At 49.8% G+C, this 18667-nt stretch overlaps 1 long non-coding RNA gene across 1 annotated transcript in view; it reads left to right on the top strand.

Moving 5' to 3' along the window:
- Nucleotides 1-621: 621 nt before the first annotated feature.
- LOC141277033 (uncharacterized) overlaps nt 622-18667 on the top strand; it is a 40127-nt gene continuing 22081 nt past the window's right edge. Inside the window, exon 1 of the long non-coding RNA XR_012327637.1 lies at nt 622-950. This is a non-coding gene — a long non-coding RNA (uncharacterized lncRNA). The remainder of the gene's footprint in view (nt 951-18667) is intronic.

Raw genomic sequence — 18667 nt, 5'->3', positions numbered from 1 at the left:
GCTGCCTTGTTATATTTCCTCGGTGGGACCTAGGGAGGGTGGGGCATTGCTTCAACCTCCTCAGACCACATTTTGCTCTTCCCTGGCCTTGTATGTAAAGACTTAGGAAACGCTGCTGCCGTGCCATCGAAGGCAAGAGGTCATCTCCCCACATGCCTCTGAACCAGAACTTTAAACCCTTCAGCTCCTGGATGGCTAAAAAGAATTGCTGAGAGAAATGCTGCAAATCTGGAAATTGGAGGAAAGTTATCATTTTATTAAATACTTTAGAACACAGGTTTTCTAAAGAATGTGCTGTCTCAGGTCGGATTCTCTAAAAGGTGAGCCCAAGATGGGGATTCTTGTTCAAGTGAGTGTTAGGGGAGGGCTCTAGGGAGAAGGAGAGGGAAGGAAACAAGATGAGCAGAGAAGAGAGCTAAGCAAGCATGTGGTCGCAGCTGGAAACTAACAACAGCCTGTCCCACAGGGAAGCTCTGATGTCTGTGAATTGCTCCATAGAGTTGGTCCCAGTCACGCTTTAAAAATATGTTCCAATTTCTTTGGCCCTCCTCCCTTCAAAAGGTGGAGCTTAATTCCTCTCCCCTTGGTGGTGAGCAGGACTTAGTGACTTGCATCTAACGATACGAACGAGGCATGTGTCATGCCATGTGACTTCTGAGGTGAAATCATAAACAGCTTTGCGCTTTGCCTTGCTCTCCTGGACTGCTCACTCACCCGGGGGGAAGCCAGTTGCAGCTCATAAGGATTCTCAGGCAGCCCTGGGAGAGGCCGCGTTAGAAGAACGGAACATCCCATCTACAAAGAGGGCCATCTTGCCAGCCAGGTGAGGGAGTCGCCCTGGAAGCAAGTCCTCCCTCCTTAGTCAAGCCTTCAGATGACTGCAACCTCACGAGAGACCCACTCAGAACCACTCAGCTAAGCTGTCCCAGAATCCCCGACCCACAGAAACTGTGAGATAATAAAAGTCTATTGTTGTCTTAAGCCACTAAGTTATACTCTGAGGAATAGATAACTAATAGAGCCCTGATGGCAATCAGTCATTGGTTATGGATGCCAGCGAGTGGGTAACCTTCTGAGCACTGTGCCTTCTGTTCTGCAGAAGGGGACAGCTACTGGGGCCAACGCTCATAGCAGCTGGGATATGAGGGAAGTAACAGGGACCTGGGCAGGGAACCAACTGCATCCACCATAGGTGTTGCTTATGAACTAAATATGATTTTGATAGTTCTGTGTGCACACACACACACGATTATGGAAATATACTCTTTTGTGGGTCCCACCTCTTTAGCTGGTTAACCAGGAGACACGCAATTAGAGTGGCACTGATGAAAAGCAGCCCAGAGATGGAGCAGATGGAGGCAGTGAGGTAGCGCAGAGCACTTCATGTGTGACTAACCGGGTCCTGAAAGGTCCTTGCAAATATATAACTTCATGTGTGACTAACTGGGTCCTGAAAGGTGCTTGCAAATACGTAAAGTGCACACAGAGATGATCAGAAATAACGAGTTACAGTGTTTTCTGTTCATTACTAGTCAAGCCTTGCTTCCCAGTGAGACACTTCATAACTCATCCCTAAGTGTGTGTGGAGGGAGGGAGGGGCACAGGGGGAGGCGGACGAGCGGAGAGACTCCACAGCACATCGTGGCTGACCACGCCTCAGCTGTCATATGAGCTTCCGGTTGCTTTCTCCACTGGACAGGCTGAGAAGGTCACCCAGTAGAGGGCAAACTGCCCTCCAAGTACCTGCCCCTCCCCCAGCACACTCTTTATCCCAATCCCCAGGGGTAGAGACAGGAGGCCGTGCTATCTCATGAGACAGAAGCTAAGTTAAAACACCCCAGAGTCTCACTTTCTGGAGGGCTAGAGGAAGAGGCAATGGCCAGGCTCTATTAATGGTAACTGAAAATTTTTTTTAAAAAAGCAGCACGTGTGTGTGTGTGTGTGTGTGTGTGTGTGACAAAGGCTGCTCCACAATGCCCAAACTTTGGCTTCAACAGGTTGATGGTAACCATAATGAAGCAGGGGCAGGGGCAGGGGCAGGAAAGAAGAACCTGAGTAGCTTAGGCTCTGGCAGAATCAGACCTAGCTGGGCAGCCAAAGCCTCTCCACCAGCCTGCTCTGATGTGCAGACTTAGTGACGTCATTTGAGTTTCTCCAACAGTCTTCCGTGTGTGTGTGCGCGCGTGCACATGCATGCTTAGAAAATAAGACCTGGTCACCAGGGGCTCAGATGCCAATAACTCCTTATAAAAATGTGTCTATACTGGGCGAAGTGAACACTCAAGGCCAGAACAGAGTGTCTGTGGCTTGTGGCCGCTGGGAGTTCAGTGGTCTCTGCAGAGCTGCTTCCTATTCACCATCATCATCATCCTCATCATGGACTTCAAGATTACTTGTTGGCTGGCTTGCCATGATAACAACAACGATGATGGTGATGGTGATGACGATGATGGGGATGAGCCCATGGACCGGTTTTAGTGCTGCCTCCTGTAGAGTTAAGGAATACACAGTGGCAGGAACTGTATTCAGTAGCACTGGGTTTCAGGCAATTGACTAATGACTGCTTGTTACTAGCATATATGCAGCTCTTACGATGACTATGAGGTCATTGTTGTCGATGATGGTGATGATAATGAATAACAGGTAGATCTGGGAAAACATCACCTTGCCTCCAGTAGCTAACGGATGGTGATAGATAGTGGTAATGGGTAATTCTCCCTAGGCTTGAATAGGAATTACAGGTCTGTGCATGGGGAAAAGGAGGCTCTAAATCAAAAGAGATGAAATAAGCATGGCCCGCTTTCAAGGTATTGAGAAAAGTACCAGTGCAGAGGGGGAGAATCTTGGACTTTATCTGCTGGGGGAAGGGATGCCATCATCAGCCAGGTTTCTTAACCTCATCACTGGTAGCCTTTTGGACTGGATCATTCTGCGTTGTGAAGGGCGGTCCTGTGCATCTCTGGCCTTTAACCACTTGATGCCAGCAGTTACAATAAAAATGTCTCCAAACACTGACGAATGTTTCCTGGGGGAGGTCAAAATCACCTCTAGTTGAGAACCGCAAGGAGAAAGGGAGACACTGCAAAGCACTTGGCAGAGAAGATCCCCTCGCAGAAGAAAAGTCAAGCTGAAGGTGGCTTGTGCAGGAAGAAAGAGATGGTTCCTCTCTGGAGAAAAGAGCCATCAGTAGGAGCAGGCCCCAAAGCAGGACTGCAGGAGCAAAAACCACAGAGGTTCAAGATTTCAGAACAGCCTCGGCACCCGCCGTCCCCACAGCTGGGTGCAGCAGGGCAGCGGGGCCCCGCTCACCACGTGGGCTAGATCAGCACCAGACCCTTCCCCCCAGACAGGGAGATGCTTTTGCCCCCTTGGGACCCATTTGTTTGGACAGCATCTTCTTCAAGGTTCCGAAGGAAAGCCTGGATTCTTCTTTAGCAGCTCTCTGAGATTTTTTTTTTTTTCCGGCTGGCAAGTTACCTCTGAGAGCAGAGCAAGGGGGCAAGTCCTAGTAGCAGAGTCACCATCCAAGCTGGAAATGGAATCCTGACGGGTAACCCCTGCCTCTGCACCCCGCTGGGTCCCTATAAGAAGCCTCTGAGTTCTAGGATGCACAATGTGATCACGGGCTATGCATTTAAAAGACTGCACTCTGGTTTCCAAAGAAACAGGATATCACGGTGAAAGACGGTCCTCATTATCCCTGGTTAATGTCCGTGCGCGTCTAAGGACAGGGGCCCATGGTGCTGCGCTAGAGAGTGACTCACAGGACTCAGCCTTCTTTCCTGGGGCAGCTTCACTTGTTGGGGTTCTGAAGCAGACAGGTGGGCATCTAGCTCAGACTCTTAGAAGGAGAACAAATGACTCACCCGAATGAATCTACCTTTGTACCTCAGAGGTGATTAAGGGGTCTGGAGTTGAGAGCCAGTTTGGCTTTTCCCACGCAGTGTTTTCTTGAGGGACTGAAATCCACTCCCGGCAAATGGTCAGCCCAGCTGGGGTTTTTGGAGCAAGAGCTGGGCAGAGCCGGGGGCAGGGTGGGCTATATCTGGGGGTGTCAGAGCAGGACCCCCAGCCAAGGAGAACTCCTCAGTCACTAACGGGACTCTGAAGCATCTGATTCAAAGGGAGAAATAATCCCCTAATGAGTACAGCCTGACAGAAGAGAGGGTAACTGAGGACAGAACTGACTCACTGAAGTCCCCACGTGAAACAGCGGAGGGTTTGTAGGGCTCCGGTGGCCTCACCCATGGGCCCCAAGCCAATACAGACACCCCAGGGAATCCCTGAGACCCCAGCGCCTCGGTGTCCTCCCATGAAAGATCATATGAGAAAGTGCTTCATGGCCTTGAAGTGTTCTGTGAATGCTGGCTAGTTGGTCCAATTCCACATGCTTTACAAATGGCACTTTTATGATAAAGCATCTGCACTTCTATGGGACTTTAACTCCCGATGAGAAGATAAGACAAGAGAGCTCGACCCTAAGGCATTCAAACAGTTGGCAAACAGGCCTGGGCTCCCTGCCAAAGCAGGCAGGCACTTTCCCGGGTTGCCAGGCCTTGAGGTGGTGGGAGGGACAGCAGCTCAGAGCCATGCCCACCCTCCCCTAAATGTGCAAGAGTTCCCTGTGGGCTCCTGAGCAAACACCCAACTGCCCTTCAATGCTGAGACCAACTGAGGGGAGGGAAGTGACGCCCGGTCCACATACCAGCAAAGGCAAATGAGCTGGAACTCCACTTCTTTCTGCCCTTCCTCTTAGATCTGATCAATTCAGAAAGGCCTTGGTAACATTCTAGAACCAACCGGTCTGTGGCAGATTGTCTGCAAAGATGGCTACAACAACCGGCCCATCCCATAGGGTAAGTGTTCCTCCCCTCCCATCAAGAGCATCTGGGGTGACTCTGTGATTTACTCTGCCCAAACGGAAGTGACGTCACACACCTTCCAAGCCTTAAGAGCCTTGTGGCTTCTGCTCTTGCTCCTTTTTTTTTTTTTTGCGGTACGCGGGCGTCTCACTGCTGCGGCCCCTCGCGTTGCGGAGCACAGGCTCCGGATGCGCATGCTCAGCGGCGCGGAGCACAGGTTCCGGACGCGCATGCTCAGCGGCCACGGCTCACGGGCCCAGCTGCTCCGTGGCATGTGGGATCCTCCGGGACCGGGGCACGACCCATGTCCCCTGCATCGGCAGGTGGACTCTCAACCACTGCGCCACCAGGGAAGCCCTGCTCTTGCTCCTTTGAGCTGCCCTTGCCATCCTCTAAGGAAGCCACCTCTAGAGCCCTTAATGAGAGGCCCTGAGACCTGGATTGACCGTGTCTTTTGTTTCTGTATCTGATGCTTTGACATCCGGGGCTCACTGACCAGGAGGGACTGCCCCTCCCAGGGCTGGCCAGTTCCTAGACATAGGAAGCTGCATTCCCATGAGTGTGCCTTTCATACACAACACCAACCAATCCAGGGTCCACACCCCAATCACCTCCTTTATTGGGGTCTCACACTCTGGGCCACTTTCCACCTGCCTTCCACACCCTAGACAACTAGGGACAGTCCCTAAGCCCCAGAGCCTGATGAAATGATTCAAACTCACCAATCCTAAACCTGCACACCCTGCCTCACCTGTTCCTTCCCATGGAAACCACAGGAAAGGCTCTGGTCCCTCACTCCCTCTGCCTCCTGCCTGACTCTAGAGCTTGCCCACGTGGCCCTGTGGGACAGGCGCCTATGCCTCCTTCTCTTGGGATTTGTGAGCAAAACAAACTCTCTTTTCAATGGCAATCATCTCCTGATCTGGAGATGCAGAGGTACTGGCCTCGCTGTACCTGAATATCAATAAAACCTATATTGTCAAACACTACTGCATAGAAAGGTCCAGATGGCCCAGCAAACCAGCTGTGCCCATCCCCGGGCTGAACCCCCCGCCCTGCTCCAGTTGAACACAACAGCATGAGTGAGCCCAGACAAGACCCGCACAAGAATCTCCGAGGCAGCAGAATCACGAAGAATAACAAATCATTGTTTTGAGTCACTAAGTCTTGGGGTCATTTGTTAAGTAATGATCGCTAACTAAACCGCACACACCACCTTATCACCTTGGTGTTTCAGTGTTTCTGGTCTGAAATCATTGATTTGGATCCTTGACTGAGATTTCTCCCCAAGGCAAAGCCTGGTAGGCAGTTTTACAAGTAAAATTCAAATTTTCTTATTGACCTTTGCTTTATTGAAAAGATGTTTACTTAGCCCCTCCCAAAGGAAACGTTATGCTTTCCAGATTTACCCCTCCAGGAACCGGCAAGTGGCTCGCCTCTGCCTAACACGATCCTCAACTATCCCACGTGCAACTGAAACACACTAACCCCACCCCCAGCAGGAGATCCAAGGTGCTCAGAAGGGTGTGGGCACATAGTGAGCGCCCCTCTTACCCGTTCGTCCTAGCATTCCCGCTCTGCGCTCCGTTTCTGAGAGAAACGCTGCAACTCCGTGAACACGTGTGATGTACCATCCTTCACTGAGTTGTCGTCTCCGTGCACGCTCATACCTCTGCTCACCCAGAGCGCTGGCTCCTCAGGATAAGGACCAAAGTACCCAGCAAAATGTCCTTCACGTACTGGTGTGTTGCCAAAGCTGCTCCAGGTCTTTGCTCGAAACCCATCCACCGCCACTGTTAGCAGAAGTGTCCTTGCTCAAAAGCTGCCAAACCGGGCTTCCCTGGTGGCGCAGTGGTTGGGAGTCCGCCTGCCAATGCAGGGGACATGGGTTCGTGCCCCGGTCCGGGAAGATCCCACGTGCCGCGGAGCGGCTGGGCCCGTGAGCCATGGCCGCTGAGCCTGCACGTCCGGAGCCTGTGCTCCGCAACGGGAGAGGACTCAGCAGTGAGACGCCCGCATACCGCAAAAAAAAAAAAAAGCTGCCAAACCGCCACCGTTAGCAGGAGCGAACGTAAGTCTTTTTAAGTTAAAGGGTCCAGAGATAAGAAACGAAGGTACACGCAAAAAAATTAAAAACCGGAGGGAACCAGCTGGGACCAAGATGGCGGCGAATCTGACCCTCGAACAGACGCTGCGTCTCATTAGACGCTGATTTGACTACATTAGCATATTAAATGACACGCCCACCGGCGGCCAGGACCAGACATTAAGGAACAAAAAAGGATAATGAGGGGGTGGCACCTCACACCCTTGAAAAGGCCCTGCCCCTTCCCTAGTAGATTAAGGCATATGCCTGCCCGTTATTAGCCTCACACCTCCTCCCTTTGTCTTTACTCTTTAAAATTAAATCACTCTTGCCAGGTGGGTGGGAAGTCGATCTGTGAACTTAGTTCCCAATTCTCCATTCTTCGGCCGCTCAATAAAGCTTGTGCTGTGTCGCAGCTTCGGTTTCGTGTTTGTTCTTCACTACTTGAACCTAACAGAAAAAGAACCCTGCCCCGCGAAGGCAGAGAGCCTGGGCCAGGCTAGGGTCCAGGCAGAGGCCATAGATCTTAATTCGGTAACAGGTGTTTTGTGATATTTTTGCTTAATTAGTTTGCGTAGGCCCCTGATTTTTCCTTGCAAGGCACCAGTTTGCCGCTCTTAAGTGTGAGCCTGCACTGACCTGATAGTGGGCGACCCTGTTAAACAAGTCACGTGGTACCACTTTTCTGCCAGGATGCCCCTGCACCTTATCTTGCTCTCACTCAGAGCGGCCCAGGCCCCTCTCCTTCCCACACTCCTTCTTCCCAGGCCTCCTTGCCGCTCCCTGAACGTAACAGGTGCACTGCTGCCTGGGCGTTTGCACTTACCATTTCCTCCACTTGGGACCCGCTCACGTCGGGGACTCACATGGTTGGCGCCCTTGAGTGTTTGCTCCCCCCATCCCCACTTCACCCTGCACCCGCTGCCTCATTTCCATCATCTTTCTCCATCACCGTCTGACAGACCATAGATTTACTTGTCTGTTGATTGCCGCCCTCTCCCCATCATTACATACAGGCCCGAAGGGCAGCAATTCAATTGCTTGTACTCCCAGAGCCTGGACCAGTGCATGTAGCAGGTATTCAATGAATACTTAGAAGTGATTGAATAACTGAGGGGAGGCAAAGCTCCTGAGCCCTGGGTTTTCATGCTTTTTCTCTGTGTGGCTGCCTGTTACTGCCCTGCAAGCAGCCTTCTCTGCTGCATGTGGAGGCAGCAGGCTCAGGTGTCACCCATGCCTTTAAAGGTCAGCACAACCCATGCATCCCTGACAGAGCTCCCAGCCCACAGTGCCTTCACAGGAAGTGGATCTCCAGCTCCAGACTGTGAGATTGGAAAGAGGGTTTCCACAGTGCATCACTTGGCCATACTTTTAAAGAATCTCCCATTAAACATCTTCATTCTTTCTCCGAAGTTCCTTTCTAGGCAGCCCCCAGTTATTTATTCAGGTCCCTTCCAGGGAGCCTGGTCTGTCCCCTCTCCCAGGCTGGGTAGGTGCCCCAGGCCATGGGCTTCCCACCAGAGTGGCATGGACCACGCTGTCTGCACATCTGCCTGCCACACTGGCTTATAAGCCCCTGGAAGACAGTGACAGTATCCCCAGTGCTCAGTGCAGTCCTGGCACACAGTTCACATTTAATAAATGCTCGTTGAATGGATGAATGGATACCTGAGCAAATGAAGCAGAAGAAATACTTCGGAATCTGTAAAGCAGACTGATGGAAACGATTATGAGAAGGATGTTCAGAGTTATGAAATCCACCCTCCTGAGCCCAGGGTTCTGTCTGACATTCAAAACAAACAGGTGTCCATTAAACCAAGCTTCCCAAGGAAAGAAATTTCACAACTTCCCCTCTTCCTCTCTCTGGCCACAAAGGCTGTTGATTCAGACACCAAATTAAGCAATGGATGAGTAGACAAAGTGCATTGCCAGGGCTTGGTCTGCGCTGTTGTTGTCCTGAAGCTAATGTTTCCATGGGATACAGTTGAGGTCATCTCCTCCCTCTGATCTTGGACTCCTCTCTTCCCCCAAAAGGCAGGGCCAGGGACCTCAATCTATTGCAAAACAATTCTAACGAGATACATAAAATCCTAAACAAATAACCAAGGAGCTAAGGAAAGCAGTTTGCTTTTACCTGTAGCATTTTGAAATTTACCAATGAGTTTTTTGGTTTTTTTTTTTTTTAAATCATACTGGCACCAAAGAAATGGGAGGGCTGCCCCCTAAAGGGGTAATTCAGCAGAATGAATCTCTTGGAATGACTGTAATTATATTGTCTGCCAGCTCTCTCTTCGCCAGTGACAACATGTACTTATCGAGCTGTTCCCTGGTGAGCAGGTTCTGCGTTCCTCTTTCTCTGGATTTGCAGCTGCATTGCAGGGGCAGCTTCAGATAACCCACATCCAGGCCAGGCACTGATGTGGAAGTGAGACTCTCCGGGCTACAGAGCCCGAAGCAGGACCACCCCAAGTCTGCAGCAATTATAGCACATGTCCGCCTGGGGGATGCTGAAGAACAGAAGCTTCCAGGGGATCAGGACATTTAGGAAACTCAGCCCTGTCCTATTTGTTGGCATTTTCTCCTGGAAATTGTATCCACAGGACAAACTTCTGAAGTCTCTGGAAAAAAAAAAATTCCTACACGTGCTCTAAAGATGACAAATAAAATCATCGAAGCGTGTTGCCGTCAGGTGGGCCTGTGGTAATTAAGTGGCGTGGCTGGGATTTGGGGTGCATTTGGGAGAATGGAGACAGGAGGAGAATGCCAGAGGCTGTTAGCCTCCTGTATAGCTGCAAACGCGCTAAGAGAGATAGTCAGGCAAAGCTGACATCTGCCGGGGAACAATTAGCTGCCGTCAAGCCCTGAGACTCTGCTCTGCACTCTGCAGAGTTTGAGATCTCTCCAGATGTCCTTATGTTTCAACACAGTCTCTTTTTTTTTTTAATTGTATTTATTTATTTATATTTGGCTGCACTGGGTCTTCATTGCTGCGCATGGGCTTTCTCTAGTTGCGGTGTACGGGTTTCTCAACGCTGTGGCTTCTCTTGTTGCAGAGCACGGGCTCTAGGCACGCGGGCTCAGCAGTTGTGGCTCGTGGGCTCTAGAGCACAGGCTCAGTAGTTGTGGCGCATGGGCTTCGTTGCTCCACGGCATGTGAGATCTTCCCGGACCAGGGCTCAAACCTGTGTCCCCTGCATTGGCAGGCGGATTCTTAACCACTGCGCCACCAGGGAAGGCCAACACAGTCTCTACTTAACACACATCAGGAAGAAGGAAGCCAGCGGTACAAGCTGTAAAAAGTGCCCACTTGATTGCCAAGTTCAGCTTAGCCCAGGGACGAGGACCACTTCCAAGGTGCTATGGGCCAACATGAGTTGGATCGTGGAACGCACCATGTAACACCTCATTTCATCCCATAAAACCCTATGCGGTGGGCCACATTAAGCCCCTTTAATGAGCAAGGAAACTGACACTCAGCGAGGCTAAGGAACTTTATCCTGAGGTGGAGAAAGCCAGGCAGTAGAGGTCAGCCACGTTATATGTGTCACAGTGGAAATACCAGTGCTCCCCCGCTGTCTCGCCTCTCTTGAGGCTGCGTGCGGCATCCAGGGCCAATCCCACGGTGCAGAGGACCCTCAGACGTGTCCACTCTGACACCTGAAGTTTTTGTGACAGCCCCTTGGTCCTCTCGTCTCTCAGGTCATCTGCAACATTTACTGCCGCTGACATTTCCCTCCTTAAAAATCCTTCTCAATGTCTGGATAGCTCAGAAATGCACACTGTGGTAGGGTGGAAAGACATGAGGTCTGGGATTTGCTTTAAACCACTTCAGCCAACCAAAACAGGGGAAAAAAGAAAAGAGGAAATAGAAAAAGCAAATTTGGCAAAATCGTGACAGTTACTCAGTTCGAGGAGAGGCTCGGGTGGGTGTATGGGGATTCCCCTTGCTATTTACGCACTTGTATACACTCGGAGCAGTTGACCGTTTCCATTATAATTTTTTTAAAAAAAAATTTTCTTTGCTGGACCTCCTATTCACACATCCCTCCTGGCTCTGTTCCTTCTCTTTCTCTACCTCGTCCCTTAAAAATAAGTGTTTTCCAAGGTCTTTGCTCACTTCTTCTGTGTCACAACTCAAAGTGCAGGGCCTGCCTACTGCTTTACTTGAGCTCTCTGTGAAGATGCCCTGACTCTATAGCTTCAGTCATGGCTTCTCTCCAAATGCCACACCCACGTGTATTTTTAAAAATTTATACATATGAAAAAAATATATATATGTGTGTGGAGAGAGAGAGAGAGAGGGAGAGAGTAATATAACAGAACTCATGTACCCACCACCCAGATTTAACCAGTGCTGTCATTTTGGCATATTTCCTTCATATTTTTAGAATCAACATGTTACAAATATAGTTGAAGACCCTAACACCCTAACATACCTCTCAAACACTCCCAGACCCAATTCTCTTTCCTTTCTCCTCAGAGGGAACCCCTGTTCTGAACTCAGGGAGTATCTCCGGACTATGTTTATACTTTGACTGTAGAAGTCTGTGTCTACAATATATGGAACTATTTTGTTTTTTAAATTTACAGAAAGCAATTTCCCTCTACGTGTCTGTCGGTAACTTTTTCCCCTCCACATTGCGCTTTCCAGAGTTACCCATATTGATACAGGATAGATCTGGTTCATGCATCTTGAATGCTGCAGAGTATTTCGGTACATGACACACAGCACAACTTTTCTCTTTATTTCCCTACTGGTGGACATCTTGGCTGTTTCCTGTACAAAGAGTGTGGCAGTGACTGTCCTTTGTAGGTTTCCTTGTGTACACATGGGCGAGTGTGCCACTTTCCTCTGTGGGTCACCTACCAATGGCCCTTTAAAACGTTACTGTGGGGCTTCCCTGGTGGCGCAGTGGTTGAGAGTCCGCCTGCCGATGCAGGGGACACGGGTTCGTGCCCCGGTCCGGGAAGACCCCACATGCCGTGGAGTGGCTGGGCCCGTGAGCCGTGGCCGCTGAGCCTGCGCGTCGGGAGCCTGTGCTCCGCAATGGGAGAGGCCACAACAGTGAGAGGCCTGCGTACCACACACAAAAAAATGTTACTGTGCTTGTTTGCTTTTCTTATTGCCCCACTCAACACCAAGCAGCAGTACTTATCTTATCTCTATGCTATTAGCATATCATACCTAACTCATAATGGCTTAACCTAAGGGGAGGGAGGGCAGGAGAGAGGGAGGAAGAAAAGAAGGGAGGGAGGCAGGCCATAAAGCTTTCATCATCAAGGTCAGGATCAAAGGACTAGGGAGCCAATGGCATTCTTTTATGGAAATACAGGTAAGAAGCTGGTAGTGACGAGTCCATGAGGCATTTTAATAGTGATTTATATGACTGGGATCAGAGAACACATTCTCAGCATGCTTTATACTCTGTAGGGAAATAGAGTTGTTGCCTATATTTTGCACTAGTGCTTAAACAGACTTCTCATAAAGGCCAGTTAAAGACTACTTTGTGTAGTTTTTCAGATGAAGTGAAACTACATTGTCTTAAGCAGGCTAAGACTGGAGAGTTAAATGACAAGACTTTGTTAATTTTAAAAATAAAAGAGCCAGTTATCTTACCAGCAGAATGAATTTATTTGGGAATAGCCAAAGGAATTGCAATTTGAGAATGCAAGCTCTGGCATAGGCAAATCCAGAGAACAAGGAAGAGAGCGTGCTTTTATAGAGGAAAGGGGAGAGTTGGAATGGGGGGGCGGTCACAGGATGGAGATAAACAGGTGGGGGAGAGGTGGACGTTACATCAGTTAATCTTCACAGACCATCAAATCGGGTGAGTTATCACTTGAAAAGGAGTTTCACAGTTAGAGCACCAGGAAACCCTCTGCACACGCCCTTGTCTTGAAGCCTCACTAGACAGATACACACGTTAAGTGTTCTGAGACGTCATCTGCATTAAAGAGTCCTTTTTATACACCAGTGTTTTCCAGACTCACTCAGCTTCAGGACCTTCTCTGGAGAAGCTTGGGAGGGTCTGGGCAGGCTTAGGCTGTCCCTCCCAAGACCGATCGGCCCAGGCGCCTGCAGAGACCTTAGGGGGGCAGGTTATTTTCCTATCACTGCTGTAACAAAGTACCACAAACTCAGTGGCTTCAAACAACACACATTTATTGTCTTACGGTTCTGGAGGTCAGAGGTCCAAAATGGTCTTATGGGCTCCAATCAAGGTGTCAGCAGGGGTGGGTTCTTCTGGAAGCTTGAGGGGATAATTCATTGCCTTGCCTTTTCCAGCTTCTCAAGGCCACCTGTATTCCTTGGTCTGTGGCCCCTTCCTCCATCTTCAAAGACATGAATCTCGCTTCTATCCTCATACCTCCTTGTCTGACTCTGATCCTCCCACTTCCCTCTCATAATGACCCCGTGACTGCACTGGCCCACCCAGATAATCCGGAATGCCCTCCCCATCTCAAGATCCTTCACTTAATCACATCTGCAAAGCCCCCTTTGCCAGGTAAGATAACAGTCACAGGGTTGGAAGGTTAGAAAGTGCGTATTTTGGGGGGCCATTGCTCTGTCTACCCCGGTGTGTGGTGTTGGACGGAGGCACTGTTTGAATCCTGGATGGGATTCAGGTGACAGAACGTCACCTTGTGGAGCTGGTTGGGCAGTTTTCTTGGCGGAGCCTCTGGGTCAGCAAATCCAGATGAGTCCCCGGGAAACCCACACTGCAGCCCACCAGTGCCAGGAGGTGGGAGGACAATCTTTTGTCAAACCCACTCCGATTTTAGACTCTGAAGTCTGACCTGTGACTCAGGCTTCCCTGCCCCTTGTTTGGGCCTTGCATCAGAGCCATTCGATGAGGACTTTCAAGAAATAGGACCCGGGCTTCCCTGGTGGCGCAGTAGTTGAGAGTCCGCCTACCGATGCAGGGGATACGGGTTCGTGCCCCGGTCCGGGAGGATCCCACATGCCGCGGAGCGGCTGGGCCCATGAGCCATGGCCACTGAGCCTGCACATCCGGAGCCTGTGCTCCGCAGCGGGAGAGGCCACAACAGTGAGAGGCCCGCGTACCACCAAAAAAAAAAAAAAAAAAAAGAAAAGAAATAGGACCCAAATGAGCTAATGAGGAGCTGGCTTTGTGGATCTGACATGGCCTCTCCGTCCCCAGTCATGACGACCTGGGGCAGCGACAGAAAGGGTGGCTTGTCAAGGTCAGGAGAAACGAAACAGTCCCAGCTGTGCTGCATCCACGCCGAAGTTTCGGAAGAGCATCAGCTGGCGGCCGGAGCCCGTCTCAGGGTCCGTGCAGGCTAGCAGCCACCCCGCAGCTGGCCCCGTCAGGGATGTGAGGGAATCCTGAGAGACAAACAGCTCCAAAGCTGCCTGTTAAAAAAAACAGAAGGAAAGAAAAGGAAGGAAGGGAGGGAAGGAAGAAGGAAGGGGAGAAGGGGAAAGAGAAAGGGGAGGGGAGGGGAAGGGAGGGAGGAAAAAACTCCAACCCAGTTAGGCTCTGGGCCCTCCTCCTGCAGAGACGAGAGCCCCTTCCTCCAAAGCCAGGAGCCCCTCAGTTTTCACTGCAGGTGAATTTCCTTCCAAAGGCAGAATCCAGCCCGTTTGCATCCACTGGATGGATTTCCAGGTGAGCACGTGCTTTGGGGCATGCTTCTGGAAGAAGCATCCTTTGGAGTTCTGCGAATTCTCTCTGAGTCAATGAATAAACATCACTCCCACTCCCCGGTGGGGCAGGGTGGGAAGAGAAGGGATTCGTATTCCACTGGGGTTTGGAAAGCACACCTTCTTCAGCCTTGCCCCAGATGGACAAGTGTTCTGCCTTCCCTGTCACCCCTGACTGGGACTGTCACACGATCTTCTGGAGACAGGAGCCCCGCCCAGATGCTGTTTAAAATCTCATCCGGGCCTGTGGAGGGTCTTCACCATCCTGGAGCAGGGTTGAGGCCAGGAAGGGCCAAGGTTGGCACGTGCTCCTCTTCCTAGGACCCCTAGCTCTGCACTCTTGTGGCCACTATTCAGAGGAGGAGAAGGGAAGGGGCGGCAGAGTCTCCGGAGTGGGGGGAGGAGAAAAAAGGACCCCACCCCCAGCTGTCCCTGCTTCCCTGTCCTACACCAGTTACGCCTCCCTCCAAACAGTGCGGCCCCGCCCATCTCTTCAGCCCCTGTCCCCTCGTCCCCAGTAGCCAGTCCACTCTCCCCTCCACACGCACCACCTGGACCCAATGCCTTCTCCTCTCCCGCTGAGCAAACCCCTCGTACACTTGACCTTCACTCAGTGCTCACCCTCTCTGAGGAGCGTTCCTGGAACACCCTATGCCATCACGATCCTGCCTCTGCACCCACTGCCAACTGTATCGTGGAAGGAGAGATTCTGTGGTCCCTTCAGTATGCTTGGGAAACTCAGGTTTTCATGCTCAAGACTTCACAGAGACATTGATGCAATAAGAATTGGCAGGAGGTGGCCAGCCAGCCAACCAGAAGCTTCCTGTGGAGCATCCCCTGGTACCCATCCCCCAGCCTCACATAGGCTTCAGCCAGCCCACCCTAGCCTGCACCCCACTCGGGCCAACCCTCCTACCTTCCCGACGCTGGCTTCACAAATCCTACCCTCTCCTCGAGACCCTTCCAGGCCACTTTCCTCAGTGGCTCCTTTGTAAATATCTCTTGTGCTTAAAAGGAGTGTGCCAGGGCTCAGCTCCTACTTAGTGTCTAATCCATTCCCCCAAACTCCACTGCCTGTGTTCAGGTGACCCGGTGAAGCAGCTTGAGGACAGGGTTCCTGTGTGTGCTCCTTCCAAGGGCTCCTCTCTCCTGAGCACCTCAGCATGACTCCCAGGACATGACTGATTAAAACCACATGGAAATAGGGTCAGCCTTCTGATAGTTTCTCAATTGCTCTTACACCACCACCAACAGTATTGCTTATGAGCACTTCCAATAGAATTTGAAAGAAAGAAGGAAGTAATTCTAACAACAGATGTTAACAGAGGTAGAAATAACTTTTTTCTTTCCTTTTACTAATCTAGATGTTTTAACAATAGCAACACACATATATACATATACACATATAGAAATATATATTTGTGTATACACATACATGTATATCTACATATAATAAAGATACATAGATAAATGACAGATAGATAGATCCTAAACATCACTTAAGTTGAGTTAATTATAGAGAGATACAGAGAGACGTGTACCAGGACCTTCCTTTATAGCTCATACCCTTTGCACGTTCCCCCTACCACTTGCCACACAGCTCTGACCAACCAGGCTGGCCACTGGCTTTGCCCTGAAGGCCCCTTTGCCCCTCCAGGCCTCTCCCTCCATGTTCTTCCATGAAATTACAACCCACCCTTCAATGGCCAGGTCACACGTGACCCTCCTCCCCAGTACAGGGACAAGATGCAACTTTCCTCTCCTCTCTAAATCCGTCTCCTAAGGCACAGAATCTCATCCTGCCCATTAGAGAGGTGTGTGTGTGTGTGTGTGTGTGTGTGTGTGTGTGTGTGTGTGCGCGCGCGCGCGTGTGTGGTGGTCGTGAGTCTCGCGGGGAGGCAGGCTGGTGGGGGGATGAACAGAGAGGAGAAGGAAGGCTGGAGTCATTTGCCCTGAATGTCCTTAGAGTGGACAGGGGAGAAATGATGAGTAAAGAGGCATGCACATTAAGAATTACCTAGATGCCCTTCCCTGGCGGTCCAGTGGTTAGGGCTCTGCGCTTCCACTGCAGGGGGCACAGGTTCGATCCCTGGCCAGGGAACAAAGATCCCACATGCCAAGTGGCGCAGCCAAAAAAAAAAAAAATGACCTAGAAGTGGGTGGAGCTTTAAATGGAGAACGAAGTCCCCACCCTGAGGTATCTAGTATTTTTACTACTTTACAGGAAACCCCACTAGATCCAAATTTAAGTGTACCTAAATCCAGAGACTGGCAGCATACATCTCCTTTACTTTCCTAGAAGTAATACATTTCAAAATTTAGCTGTATTCTAAGCACATATGGAATTTAGCCTTAACTCTAACTATTAAGCAGGAAGGAGAAAACAGAAGTTGATGAAACAACCGTATTCCTCCAGACCCCAGCGGGATTCTCCCAGTGCCCAGTGGAGGGCTGGTGACCCAGAGACTGAATCCACATGGTGTCATGGCCACTCCACCTTGGTGATGGAAGCACCACAGCTCTGTGCTGGGTGTATATTTAGCCCCCAAGTTGGAGTCATCAGAAATAGCAGAGCAAGATCGTTCTATTTTAATCAAATGTTAGTGCGTTTTTTTAGGAAACCATACCTGAGGTGACGTAATTCTACCCTGGAGAGAAGGGAAAAATGTCAAAAAAGACTGGGGGAAGTGATCACACTTCTAAATATAATGCAGATAAGTCGAGTGAGACAAGATCCTGCCTTCTAAACTAAACTGCTGTGCACACTACTGAGCCCGTGTGCCGCAACTACTGAAACCCACGTGCCTAGAGCCCGTGCTCCGCAACAAGAGAAGCCACCGCAGTGAGAAGCCCGCGCACCACAACAAAGAGTAGCCCCTGCTCAACATGACTAGAGAAAGCCCGCATGCAGCAACCAAGACCCAATGCCACATTTCCCCAAAGAAGATACAGACTGCCAACAAACACATGAAAGGATGCTCAACATCATTAATGATTAGAGAAATGCAAATCAAACTACAGTGAGATATCATCTCACACCAGTCAGAATGGCCATCATCAAAAAATTCTACAAACAATAAATGCTGGAGAGGGTGTGGAGAAAAGGGAACCCTCTTGTACTGTTGGTGGGAATGTAAATTGATACAGCCACTATGGAGAACAGTATGGAGGTTCCTTAAAGAACTAAAAATAGAACTACCATACGACCCAGCCATCCCACTACTGGGCATATACCCTAAGAAAACCATAATTCAAAAAAAGTCATGTACCACAATGTTCATCGCAGCTCAGGACATGGAAGCAACCTAAGTGTCCATCAACAGATGAATGGATAAAGACGTGGCACATATATACAATGGAATATTACTCAGCCATAAAAAGAAAAGAAATTGAGTTATTTGTAGTGAGGTGGATGGACATAGAATCTGTCATACAGAGTGAAGTAAGTCAGAAAGAGAAAAACAAATACCGTATGCTAACACATATATATGCAATCTCAAAAAAAATAAAAAGGTCATGAAGAACATAGGGGCAAGATGGGAATAAAGACACAGACCTACTAGAGAATGGACTTGAGGACATGGGGAGGGGGAAGGGTAAGCTGGGACGAAGTGAGAGAGTGGCATGGACATACATACACTACCAAATGTAAAATAGCTAGTGGGAAGCAGCCACATAGCACAGGGAGATCAGCTCGGTGCTTTGTGACCACCTAGAGGGGTGGGATAGGGAGGGTGGGAGGGAGGGAGACGCAAGAGGGAAGAGATATGGGGATATATGTATATGTATAGCTGATTCACTCTGTTATAAAGCAGAAACTAACACACCATTGTAAAGCAATTATACTCCAATAAAGATGTTAAAAAAAAAAAAGACCCAATGCAGCCATAAATAAATAAATAAATAACTCTATTTTTTTAAAAAAGATCTAAACTTGCAGGAATATTATATGACGCTAAGGCACACGTGACAACAAAGGAATGTCACTGCTGAGTCATCCCACTGATGTACTCTGCACCGCTAAGAGCAAATTTGAGAAGGCTCAAACCC

This window comes from Tursiops truncatus, chromosome 18 (assembly GCF_011762595.2).
Source record: "Tursiops truncatus isolate mTurTru1 chromosome 18, mTurTru1.mat.Y, whole genome shotgun sequence".
NCBI lineage: Eukaryota > Metazoa > Chordata > Mammalia > Artiodactyla > Delphinidae > Tursiops > Tursiops truncatus.
Note: the sequence above shows the minus strand (reverse complement) of the source record. Positions and strands in the feature narration are given on the sequence as shown.